The sequence below is a fragment of the Phyllobates terribilis genome, unplaced genomic scaffold, assembly GCF_046119375.1.
Source record: "Phyllobates terribilis strain yellow unplaced genomic scaffold, ASM4611937v1 Scaffold_12__6_contigs__length_324123572, whole genome shotgun sequence".
NCBI lineage: Eukaryota > Metazoa > Chordata > Amphibia > Anura > Dendrobatidae > Phyllobates > Phyllobates terribilis.
The window spans coordinates 150,882,845-150,896,962 of record NW_027362772.1 but is presented as its reverse complement, the minus strand read 5'-3'; the positions used below and the strand labels follow the sequence as shown (position 1 = coordinate 150,896,962).

Below are 14,118 nucleotides of genomic sequence, written 5' to 3'. Positions count from 1 at the left end.
CCTGTAGGGTAGGTCACATATGATGCGATGTTCCGGAAGACGTAATCAGCGCTGCAGAGCTGCAATGCGCGATCTTGCGTTGCTGGAACGCCGCAAGTGAGCGCACTCTATGCTGACCTTGTGAAGCAGTGCATCAAGATCCGGATAGTCCCTCAAAAAACTCTGCACGACCAAGTTGAGCACATGTGCCAGACATGGGATGTGAGTGAGGTTGCCTAGGCCCAGAGCTGCCACCAGATTTCAGCCATTGTCACACACTACCATGCCTGGCTGGAGATTCGCTGGCACAAACCACACGTCGCTCTGCTGCTTGATGGCATTCCAGAGCTCCTGCGCTGTGTGGCTTCAATTCCCCAAAGAAATTAATTTTAATACGGCCTGTTGACGTTTGGCCACGGCTGTGCTCATATCGGTCATCATAACAGGTAACCGTTCACGGGTCGATGTGGAGGTAGACCGTGACGGCTCCTGCAGTGCTGATTCAGAGGAACTGGAGTATGAGGAGGAGTCAATGTGTACAGACTGGATTCCTGCAATACTTGGAGTTGGCAGAACACGTACAGCGCCACTCTCAAGATCTGTACCCGGCTCCACAACATTTACCCAATGGGCAGTGAGGGAAAGGTATAGTCCCTGTCCATGCTTACTGTTCCACGCATCAGTGGTCAGGTGGACCTTGCTACTGATGGCGTTTTGTAGCGCATGTTTAATTTTTCCCTCCACATGCTGTTGCAGGGCAGGGACGGCTTGCCTGCTGAAATAAAAGCGGCTGGGCACGTATTGTGGGACTGCCAATGCCATAAAGTTACGGAAGGTGTCAGTCTCCACCAGCCTGAATGATAGCATTTCAAGGGCCAGAAGTTTAGCAATGCCAGCATTCAGAGCCTGTGCTCGGGGGTGGTTTGCCGAGTATGGGCGCCTTTTCTCCCATGCCTGTGCTAACGATGGCTGTAGACTGGTGTGGGAGTGTGAGGATGACAGGGAAAGTGGTGCTGTGGGTGGAATTACACTGTGTCTCTGTACAACAGTGCCAGAGATTCTTCCATGGCGATCCTGTGAGGAAGCCGAACCAGCTGTGTGTGAGCTGGAGGAAGAGGCTACAAAACGAGCTGAAGAGGTGGTAGCTGGCGCTGTAGGTTGGCCTAGGTCTTCAGTGTGTTTTTGTAACTCCACCACGTGCTTGGTCCGCACATGTTTCCACATATTTGTGGTATTGAGGTTGCTGACACCTTTCCCTCTTTTCACCTTCTGATTACACAGTTTGCATTTCACAAAGCAAATGTCATCTGCAACTGTGTCAAAAAAAGACCAGGCACTGCAAGTCTTGGGCGCGCCCGCTTTGGATTTTGGAAGAGCCATGCTCCTAATGGGTGCCGAAGTGGAGGCTACAGGCAACCAAGTCTGCCCCCTCCCTCTCCCTCCTTTTTGGGCCATTCGGGGAATCTCTTCCTCAGAGCTGCTCCCACCACCTTCCTGTCCCTCACGCCATGATGGGTCAAGGACCTCACCATCTACACCACCCTCTTCAAACAACTGCTTCTCCTGGGTAGTCTCGACAGCACAATACGCACGAGAAAGTGGCACCTGAGTCTTATCATCAGATGCGTACTGAGGTGAGCTGCTGACCATAGGCACTGGCCCACCCGCCTCTTCAGATTCAGAGAGATAAAACGGTTGCGCATCACTGCATACTACCTCTTCTTCAAATTCTCGAATTCTGCTTGGCTGGCCCCCTCTTTCCAAGCCAAGAGATTCAGAGAACAGAAGTAGAGATGGCTCCTGTCCAGGGCTCTCTGACTGCCTGGGCAATTTGGCAGGTGGTGAAGAGACAGATGGGTGCTCTTCAGTGCTCAGGACCTGAGAGGATCTGGAACTAATTGAAGTCGATGCGTTAGCTGCCATCCATCCGACAACGGCTTCAATTTGGTCCTCCCGCAGCAGTGGGGTACGGCTAGCTCCTACAAAGCTGCGCATAAAGGACTGTTCCCTGGTAAAACTGGGGGTTGCTGAGTCAATGGTGCCCGCAGCAGGCACAGAATCTCCACGTCCTCTCCCTGCAGGCACAGAATCCTCACGTCCTCTCCCTGCAGAAACTCCACGCCCACGGCCACGACCACATGCCTTACTCCCTGCCTTCTTCATCTTGGTAGACTGATAAAGATAGGCAGAAAACTACCAAGGGCTTAGTGTGCTTATTCCTGAACAGTGGCTAACAGGTATAAGAAACAGTAATTTTATAAAGTGTGGACTAGACTTTAATATGAGCTAATGTGGCCTACACAACTGTAAAGTGGAGTGTTTGGTGAACTTTATTTAGGTTTTTTTTGTCACAAAAAGACACTGGATGTGCCCAAAGATGTAATACCTATAGTATCACAAACTTTTTGTAGCTATTACAATGTAGGAAGGTAACCTACAATGCAATAGATGAGGCTACAAAAAATAGGCTAATACTAATCTGGCTGGGGCTGCAGGGCACAATGCTGCAGAAAGGCTCCTCCATCTACTCCTATATAGTGTGTTTGGAAGTAATGTAGCTGAATACGGATGGAACCACCACACTAATAGGAGAAATAAGGAAAAATGATCAATTAGCAAAAAAGGACAATGTATGAGGCAGTGACGCACGCTGAGCGCACTACAACCAGACGTGGCTGAAGCACACACTACAGCATGAGCTTCACTCACACACAGAGACCTTGCAGACAGCGGTGAACAGCACAGAGAACTGTGCACTAGCGCTGCAAGGCACAGCGATTTATAAAGTAGCTTGGGTAAAGCAGAATAGACCAAATAGGTAGTTAAAACTGTCCCTCAGAACAACAGCGTCCTATCCCTAACTGAATTCACAGCAGAGTGAGCTGAAAATGGCGGCGGCGGCTTTTATAGTGCATCATGACATCATTTCAGCAGCCAATCACAGCCATGCCATTAGTTAACATACCTACATGCCTAACAGGATGTGCCCACACTTCTGAGGATCCTCATTGGCTGAATAAAATGAAACTGGCTCATTGCATTATGGGAACTTCCGACTCCGGTATACGATATTCTAAAAGTATCGGAACTAAGTATCGGAATTCCGATACCGCGAATATCGGCCGATACCCGATATTTCAGTATCGGAATGCTCAACACTAATGTATAACCATCAGGAGGAAGGTTAGAAATGATCATAAAGGAGTCGCAATATACAGAAGATTAGATGGACTCCATGAAATGCGCAGACACACGGACGCTGTATGTTTACTGCACAGAAAAATATTACATCCACATAGAAAAGTATAAAACCAGGATCTGAACCTTTCTCATAGTATTGAAATAGCGGACAGATAAATGGCTGAAATAACGGGGCACATCAGAGGTGAAATGTCTCAGACAAACCAGTGGGGGGCAGCAGGAGATCAATCATGGAATGCAGCAAAGACGTCACAGCGAAGCGCACCATTCGCACACAATCCGGGTGCAGAGACGCCGGCCGCATTCTTCCATTAAAGGCACAGCGTCTCCAGTAATCACATTTTTAGTATTATGTATCAATCAAAATCCGGGCTGGAAAACTTTGTGTACTGCAGGATCTTGTCTCGTGGGCTGAGAGGACGCCAGCTCAGATTAAGTTCCTCGTCTCCGTCACACAAATAATCCTCTTCAATCTTAACCTGGAACAGAGCGACAAAGATGTGAGTGATGGCGGGATGAAATACAGGAGTTACATTAATGTGCCCTATTGATTCTGCTTGGTGGGTGTACGACCACCGATGGGCAGAACAGTTGGACGTCCAACCACTGCGTTATTCATTCCCTATGGAATGTGCTTGGCTTTTTCTGGTGGAACCAAAGAGAATGAAGGAAGCGGCAGTCGGGCATCCAAATTTTTGCAATTCAATAATCTCATGACATTGACATAGATCCTACACCACGTCCATCCTTTTATCGTGTGATGGCGGCACTGCTGGATATATTCTTCTTGATCGTAGTGATGATCATTCAAAATATCCCTCCGCTGACTGGTACATCCATTATTGGGTCTCCGAACAATGGAGACTGGGGTAGCGGTGGGGATTCAGCGCTGGGCTTAGGGATGGTAAGAACTGTGCACATAAGGGAAAAGCTTTCTAAACGGGACAACCCGTTTTACATAAAAAAAAATCAACGCCATTGTCCTCGCCTGGAGTATCATGTTGACAAGTTACAATGAAATGTGAAAACAATACCCCAAAAAGTAATGTCATAAGTGCAGGTTTTGGGTTCTTGTTCACAATTTTTGTAACATTTGGAATTTTTGTGGGATGTTAAAAAGTCATTCAAAACTACAACTTTGAAATCACTATTGAAGGTCTGGTCAATGAATCAACCAAAGTCAGATGGTCACTTTGAAAATAAACAAGCCCTTGTACAGCTCTGTTGTGGGAACGACATAAAAAGTTATGGCTCTTGGAAGAAGGGAAGAAAAAAATGAAAGTGCAAGAAGAAAGTTAATCCCAAAGATCTTTATAGTTGAAAGTGAGGTTGGACACTGTTGTTGAGACTGGAAGGTGACTAATGTCTGATATAACATTTCAGTAAAAGTCTAAGGCCAGGGCACCACTATCAGTACTTTTTCTCAGGAGTGGGAGCCCCCAAACCAGGTGAGGAACAATCAGAGAAAAGGTAGAATAGAAACAAGTCACCAATTCTGCATTTACCACCCGCTCCTGAGAAAAAATACTGACCAAACACTGATAGTGGGACCGTGGCCTTATAGTCCTAGTGGTCGGTGTGAAAACTGCAATTTCTTATTTTAATACAGGTTGTGATTTGTTTTGTTTTTTCTCCATAACGTAACCCCCTTCACGCCATGGTCATTTTACGTTTTGTTTTGTTTTTTCCCTCCCCTTCTTCCAAGCAAGAGCCATAACTTTATTTTTCCATCAATATGGCCATGTGGGGCTTGTGTTCTGCGGGACAAGTTGTACTTTTGAACAACACCATTGATTTTACCATATAGAGTACTGGACAATGAGGGAAAAAAAATCTAAGTTCGATGAAATTGCAAAAAAAAGTGCAATTCCACAACTGTTTTTGTTTTCATTTACCATGTTCACTATATGGTAAAACTGACCTAGCAATAATAAATCTTTATTTTTATATAGCGCTAACATATTCTGCAGCGCTTTACAGACATTATCATCACTGTCCCCATGGGGGCTCACAATTTACATTGCCTATCAGTATGTCTTTGGAGTGTGGGAGGAAACCAGATAATCCAGAAAGCCCATGCAAATATGGGGAGAACATACAAACTCCTTGCAGATGTTGTCCCTGGTGGGATTTCAACCCAGGACCCCAGTGTTGCAAAGCTGCAGTGCTAACCACTGAGCCACCGTGCTGCCCAGTAGAATTTCTCCCATCATTACGAGTATGCAGATACCAAACGTATAGTTTAATTTTTATTTTCGAAATTGGAAGAAAATTTTTTCTTGCGTTTGTCAGCATTTTCCGAGACCTGTAGCGTCTCCATTTTTGGGATCTGGGGTTGGGTTATCTCTTATTTTTTGCGCCCTGAGCTGACGCTTTTATTGATACCATTTTGGGGTAGATACGATGTTTTGAACATCTCTTATTGCAATGTTGCGGCGGCAAAAAAAACTTTAATTCCTGAGTTTAGATTTTTTTTCACTTACACTGTTAGATTTTGATTGGACACTTCTGAACGCAAGGATACCAAATATGTGTATAATTGTTTTATTTTGAATGGGGCAAAGTGGGGATAATTTGAACGTGTGTGTGTAATATATATATACATATATATATATATATATATATAGAAAGATAGATATATATATATTTTTTTCTTCATTTTTAATTTTTTTCCCCCACTTTATTTAATTGTCCTCTTTGGAGACTTGAAGCTGCAATCGTCTGATCACCTGTGCTATACATAGCAGGGCTTCAGCACTGCTGTGTATAGCAGAAATCACTATCTCCTATGAACACTGGCCACGAGTCGGTGTTCACATGAGATTCACAATGACAGGCACAGCGGTCTTCTGCTGACTCCATGCTATCATGACAACACATCAGCACCCCACGATCACGTGACAGGGGAGCCGATGGGTGGGATTTATGATGCCCTTCCAGCCTGCGCGTTTTAAATCCCTTATTAGAGATTGACAGTAGGATTTAACTGGTTAACAACCGCGGGTGGAGCTCCATTCCATTTGCGGCTGTTAAAGGCACAGGATGACTGATTAAATCAGCCATCATGTGCAGCGAAAGATGCAGGTTCAGCGTGTGAGCCCGCATCAAAGGCAAAGTAAATATAAGTCATGGGTTGGGAAGGGGTTAAAATCTACATGCAATACAAAGACCTGATGAAACAATTAGGTGATTTTCTGACACATTCCCTTTAAGGGAAACACCTATATTCTGCATGGCTTTACCTGCTCTAAAAGTGGCTCTGGTGGAAGAAGTGATGGACTTATTTTTTTCCATGGTCTTCTCCTCTTTGAACTTTCTCCTTCTTTTAGCTGGTGGCCCTTCTACAAGAGATGGGCTTTCTGGACTGGTAGCCTCTAAGCCAAGGGGAGGTCCGCCGCTTAGACACTTGGATAAGTCCTCATTATCTGGGAGTTCGTTTTCAGAGTTTATCGGGGTGGGTGTATTGCAAGCTTGGGTGCCTTCATCCTGTAAAAAAAAAATCTAGAGAACTTAGAAAATGTATAGAAATCGATTACAAATTAGTTCATAATTGAACACGCGCCTGTCGTTTCAGGTAACTTTTCAGAATAATCTGTCGTCTGTACATGAAGAGAAACAGTTTCTGGCCGTGAGGTCACTTGCACCCTCTCTGCGGGCTCTAGCTCTAATTTTCTCTCTGAGCTATTGGATGGACTAGCTGCTATGATATTTCATATGTACAGCACACACACAGATGATGGATTCCTGCTTCTTTCTCTGTAGTACAGACCGAAAGGAGCAGCAGCATTTAGGACATTATACAGCAGTACTAAGCAGTGTAGCTGTGAATCCAGCATTGGAGTGAAGTAGTCTCCTATGCACAGCACAAGCAGAGAGAGGGATTCCTGCTTTTGTAGTACAGACCAAGAGGAACAGCAGCATTTAGGTAGGGCAGTATTAAGCAGTGTAGCTGTGAATCCAGCATTGGAGTGAATTAGTCTCCTATACAGAGCACACAGAGAGAGGGATTCCTACTTTTGTAGTACAGATTGAGAGGAACAGCAGCATTGAGGTAGGGCATTGTACAGCTGTGAATCCAGCATTGGAGTGAAGTAGTCTCCTATGCACAGCACACGCAGAGGGATTCCTGCTTCTGTAGTACAGACCAAAAGGAGCAGCAGCATTTAAGACATTATACAGGACTACTGAGCAGTGTAGCTGTGAATCCAGCATTGGGGTGAGAAAAAACAGTCTCACAATGTGGAGAGATGACAGGGAGGAGGAGCAGGTATACATTAGGACAGGCGGCAGCCTGATGAAAAGCTACTCAAACCGGGTGTCTTCCTTGTCAGACTGAGGAGCAGCATTGTGACCAAGCATAACTGATCTGCTCGCTCCACCTGACAGGTTTACAATGGGGACACGGACAGAAGCGGGGAAAAATAAGCCATTCTGCTCAGTGAGCCTCCAGGCTTTCTTCCTCCTGGTCTATGTCCTATTCAGGTGGAGTGAGCAGATCAGTTTGCAATGCTGCTCCTCGGCCTGGCATGTTGAGACACATCTGGAGCAGCGTTTCTTCAGGCTGCAGCCAGTCTTTTATCAGCAGAAAGCTTACCAGGTGACAGGTTTCGCCCGATAAAACTAGAAGAGACTCGAGGTGAAAATATCAAAACATATGTTTTATTGACAAAATAATAAAAACATTTTTAAAAGACAGGATAACTGTATTAAAAATCACAACAAAATCGTAGAGCTCACTGCTAATAGTGGCTGTACTCGTGGTATCGTATACACAGTTATGCTTTCCTATTTTGGAACAGCTCCAATGAATAATAAATACAGTGCTTTTCCCAACAACGGGACACAACGTCCTAATCAATTTTGTCAAATGCTGACAGTGAAAATCAGCCAGATCGTTGGCACACACAAAACTAGGCTCCAAGTAAATGTAAGTATTTGATCTAAGAATGTACACATAATGTCACACCAGGTGAGTGAAGGAACAAGTGTACAATGACGGGAAGGGGGGGGGAGGGAGCCCAACAACTAGGGAAAGGGGAAGTGGAGAACCCTTGGCAGATCTAATATCACCTGGCCTACCCTATCATCCCTATATAGGTTCCGCATCTGTTGCCAAGCAGGACCCTAAACCCTGAATGTCCCTAGAGATAGGCACTAGATATTGAGGGGATGGGGTGCACACTAGTCAGTCCCCACTATAAACTAAAGACAACAGGGTAGACAAACAAAGGGGATACATTTAGCTTGAGCAGACACCAGAGAGATAACGCCAACTGTCCTCCAAGCGCACCAAAGAAGAAACTAGCCGACTGCTAGTACTCCAAGCCTGCACAGAAGTACATAGAAGTATCACCAGCGACTTTCTGGAGACAGTTTTCAACTCCCAAGCAAGGGTGTGTCAATTAGCAGAAGAAGGTGGAGGTCGCTGCTGGGTCCTAAAGGGAGAAGGATATCACTACACTACAGAAATGAGAGGATCAAAAAGGCATCTGCAATGACAAGCGCAGCAACCTTCTACAGCCAGATCCAGAGCGACTGTCTGACACACCCAGCCAAATAAGGTAGTTTGGTATTAAGACTGGATTAACCGTAGTAATAAAGTGCTTTAGTGCATATAATGCTGAGACAATACGTTTACGGTATGTGTCAAAATCATCTAACTGAAATATGAGTATTTTTGAAAGCCTGGCCCTTTATGGGAAGGGAATGGTAGAAAAAATATCCAAACAGTGCTCAATAATGCTTTTCACTTCCCATGGAATGTACAAGTGACTAAATCACATATGCAGTGAAACAAGCAGAGTTGTTTGCTAGACCCAGGGCTTCAATACCGCTCACCACAAGTATATACAATTAGAATGAACTGGCCCTTTGTGAGGATATCACTTCCTCAGGAGGTGCTCACATATTCAATCAATAGGAACCATGTGGGGCAAGGGATAGACCCCAAGGTGTCATAGGCAATGTTAGATAGAGCGGCACATGTAGACAGCAGAAACAGATTGGAGCTATAACATCTTGTAAATCATAAGAGTCTTTACCTGTAAGACTGAGTGTTGTAAGTTACCGTTACAATTGAAAAAAGCCTTGGACAGGCTGAAACGTCTTGTGAGTTGTGGAATAAACAAATTAATCATCAACACGTGAGTGCCGGGATTTGCTTTTCCTAGTAAGTTACTGTGGGGCTGGCTGGCTTGACATCTGTCAAGTCAGCAGTCTTCCCCATGATTGTGGAGCCTACTGAAACAGACTAAGGGACCTTTTTAAACGCTTCGGAAGCCTTTGCAGGTGTTTCTTCTTAGTCTAATTTACTGAGATAATGACTTTTGTGTTTTCATTGGCTGTAAGACATAATCATCAACACTAACAGAAATAAACACTTGAAATAGATCACTCTGCTTGTAATGACTCTATATAATATAAGAGTTTCACTTTTTGTATTGAACTGAAATAAATTGACTTTTTGATGATATTCTAATTTAGTGAGATGCACCTGTATGCTTTTATATTTTCACCTCGAGTCACTTCTAGTTTTATCGGCCGAAACCTGTCACCTTGAAAGCTTTCTGTTGATATATGTTCATCTGGAAACGTCAATTATATAAGATTTCTAAGGACGATTTTTGATACTATATGCAGCCAGTCTTCGTTTATGCCTAGGGCGGGTTGCAGGTAAGGGTGGCCATCTTGGATGACACCAGATAACCTCTTTAAAGAATGGCTTAAATAAAGAATGCATTTCATAATAAGTTATACCTCAAGTAGGAAGGTGAGCTGGCTCTGTCTGTAATCATCCCTGTAGGAGTCCAAGATTTTCATGAGACATCTGAAATATGTACAAAGTAAGAGAGAATGAGATCTGTGCAATACGGCCCTCCACTAATGTGCCTCCTCCTCTGTGGGTGGTCGGGATCAATAATTCAGCATACTTGGGAAACAATACAGACTTGCTGTATGGAAGGAGGATATGGAAAGACCGGAGTGATCCGAGATCTGCCTCACATGACCTGGGCCAGGGCTGACCCCTGCGCTTGTGTGCGGGACCTTCACCCTTCGGACGTCTTCTATTCTTAGACAGATGAATACAGCGCGGTGTGTACGAGGTCTACTCTATCGGTGGGATGGCAAAATACCAACCTTCTCTCTTGTTTCAGCTTTCGTGTGATCTTCTGAACTTGGTGAAGTCTGTTAAGGATTCTCTCATTGACCTATAAAACCAAACATTGTCTTATTATATAATCAGGGGGATCGCTGTGGGAATTCTAGGTCGAAAAAAGACCCTTCTCCACCACTTACACATTACTTATAACCCATAATACCATTTGTTGTGAAATGTCCTCCAGCCGTTGTATAAAGCTGTTATAGTGTCAGCCATTACTACCTCTTGTGGTCGGCAATCCACAGTCTGACTTCTCTGACTGTAAAGAACCCTTTCCTATTTAGCTGCCAGAATCACCTTTCTTCCACCCGTAATGAGTGCCTCCTGGTCCTTAGTATGGTCTTTGGAAGGAATAAATCATGTGCTAGTCCTTTATACTGACCACACATATAGATGAGATCTCCTGCTCCAGGTCTCTCATATGTGAAGGCGTCTCCTCCCAACAGAAATTGTAAGATCTCTCCACAGGTGATCAATGGGATTTAGATCAGGGCTCATTGCTGCCACTTCAGAACTCTCCAGTAGTTTGTTTCCAACCACTTCTGGGTTCTTCTTGAAGTATGTTTGGGGTCATTGTCCTGCTGGATGACCCATGACTTAGAACACAAACCCAGCTTTCTGACACTGGGCACTACATTGCGACCCAAAATCCTTTGGTAATCTTCAGGTTTTATGATGCCTCAGTGAAGGCACCCAGTGCCAGAGGCAGCAAAACACCCCCTAAATATCTTTGAACCTTCACCATATTTGACTGTAGGTATTGTGTTCTTTTCTTTCTTGATCTCATTCCCTTTTCAGCAAACATTAAAATGATGTGCTTTACCAAAAAGCTCTATTTTGGTCTCATCTGTCCACAAGATGCTTTTCCAGAAGGATTTAGCTTACTCACGTACATTTTAGCAAACTGCAGTCTAGCTTTTTATGTCTCTATGTCAGCAGTGAGGTTCTCCTGGGTCTCCTGCCATAGCATTTAATTTCATTCAAATGTGGATGGATAGTTCATGGTGTCCCTTTCCCCCCATATAATGCCCCATGCAGGATGTCCCTTTCCCCCCCATATAATGCCCCATGCAGAACGCCACCTCCCCTCCCCCTTATAATGCCCCATGCAGGATGTCCCTTTCCTCCACTATATAATACCCCATGCAGGATATCACCCCCTCTCTTTAAAATGCCCCATGCAGAATGTCACCCACCCATATAATTCCGCATGAAGAATGTCACCCCCCCATATAATGCCCCAAGCAGGATGTCAGCTCCCACCCATATAATGCCCCATGCATGATGTCACCTCCACCCCATATAATGCCCCATGTAGGATGTTCCTTCCCCCCCATATAATGCCCCATGCAGGATGTCACCTCCCCCCCCTATATAATGCCCCATGTAGGGTGTCTCTTTCCCCCACTAAATAATGTGCCATGCAGGATATCACTACCCTCTCTTGAAAATGCCCCATGCAGGATGTCACCCCCCATATAATGCCCCATGCAGAATGTCACCCCCATATAATGCCCCATGCAGGATGTCACCTCCCACCCATATAATGTTCCATGCAGGATGACACCTCCCCCCATATAATGCCCCATGCAGTATGTGACCCCCCAATATAATGCCCCATACAGGGTGTCACCCCCCAATATAATGCCCCATGCAGGATGTCACCCCCCATATAATGCCCCATGCAGGATGTCACCTCCCCCCATATAATGCCCCATGCAGTATATCAGCACCCAATATAATCCCCCATGCAGGATGTCACCCCCCATATAATGCCCCATGCAGGATGTCACCCCCATATAATGCCCCATGCAGCATGTCACCTCTCACCCATATAATGCCCCATGCAGGATGTCACCCCCCATAAAATGCCCCATGCAGGATGTCACCCCTCATATAATGCCCCATGCAGGATGTAACCCCCCATATAATGCCCCAAGCAGGATGTCACCCCCCAAATAATGCCCCATTCATGATGTCACCTCCACCCCATATAATGGCAAATGTAGGATGTTCCTTTCCCCCCCCATATAATGCCCCATGCAGGATGTCACCTCTCCCCCCCATATAATGGCCCATGCAGGTTGTCCCTTTCCCCCACTATATAATGTGCCATGCAGGATATCACCCCCTCTCTTGAAAATGCCCCATGCAGGATGCCACCCCTCATATAATGCCCCATGCAGAATGTCACCCCCCATATAATGCCCCATGCAGGATGTCACCTCCCACCCATGTAATGCCCCATGCATGATGTCACCTCCCCCATATAATGCCCCATGCAGTATGTTACCCCCAATATAATGCCCCATGCAGGATGTCAACCCCCATATAATGCCCCATGCAGGATGTAACTCCCCATATAATGCCCCATGCAGGATGTCAACTCCCACCCACATAATGCCCCATGCAGGATGTCACCCCCCCATAAAATGCAACATGCAGGATGTCACCCCTTATATAATACCCCATGCAGGATGTCACCCCCCATATAATGCCCCATGCAGGATGTCACCCCCCCATATAATGCCCCATGCAGGATGTCTCCTATCCCCCCCATATAATGCCCCATTCAGGATGTTTAACCCCCCCGATAGAATGCCCCATGCAGTATGTCACCCCCCCATATAATGCCCCATGCAGGATGTCACCTCCCACCCATATAATGCCCCATTCAGGATGTCACCCCCCCCCCCGATAGAATGCCCCATGCAGGATGTCACCGCCCTCATAATGCCCCATGCCTCCATACATTAAAAAAAAAATCAAATACTCACCTCACTCCTCCTCACCTGCTGCCGCTGCTCAGGTCGGGACTCCAGCGTCGCCGGCATTGTCCCGCTCTGATCTGCCTGTGGTGGCTCAGGGGAGGGCGCAGTGGAAAGACGTCACCACACCCTCTGATCTTAGACATCACAGGGAACGCACAGCAGGAAGACAGCTGATCTGCGAAGGCACGGGGAGAGGTAAGTATCCGGCTGCCGGGGCCCTGAGCAAGTGGGGGAGAAGGACGGGTGCTGGCTCAGCTCTCCTCCGCCCACAGCCCGGCGGGGTACCCGAACGTGAGTGGGCCCCCCCGCTTGCTCAGGGCCCCGGCACTTGCCCGGGTGTGACGGGTGCTGACGCCGGCCCTGTGTGGATTACTTGTAATTACTTATAAGTCTCATGTTTAAAGCTGTTCATCACTTCTTTAAGATTTGATTCAACATGAAAATGATTTGTTATTTGTGTTCTCTTATTATCAATAAATAAAACATTGAAAACAAAACAAGACAACGTCCATCCTCATGTGACCAGAGTGTGTGGACAGCTCCTGGATGATGAAGGCATTTATGCCACTAACTGGCTCTCATGTTTCCCAGACCTGAATCCTATTGAAAACCTCAGGTTTGTAAAGCATCAGCGCATCCAACGCCGCCAAGTAACAGGCTGTGCAGGAGCTCACCGATGCCCCGACACCCCAGAATACCACCGATTATCTCATCAGGAGCATTCCCAGACATTGTCAGGAGGCTACAGACACGTGGGGCCAGACATTTATCTTTCACCTCACTGTAAACATTTCTATAACATCATTTGTTATTATTCTCTACTTCAAAATCCATTCTGAAAAAGTCCTATAAATACCAAAATGGGCAAACAAAAGATATCATAGGCAGAAAATGGGAAGATAAACAGCAAAAGAAGTAATTGTTAAAACAAATCTAATAGAAATGTTAATTATTATTTTTTTTAGTTCTTCAAACCCGATTGGCTTCTTTCTGGCGTCGCTTTATAAA

At 45.6% G+C, this 14,118-nt stretch overlaps 1 pseudogene; it reads right to left on the bottom strand.

Annotated features, from left to right (window-relative positions):
* Positions 1–3,356: 3,356 nt before the first annotated feature.
* Positions 3,357–14,118, bottom strand: part of LOC141171733 (TCF3 fusion partner homolog) — a 46,643-nt pseudogene continuing 35,881 nt past the window's right edge.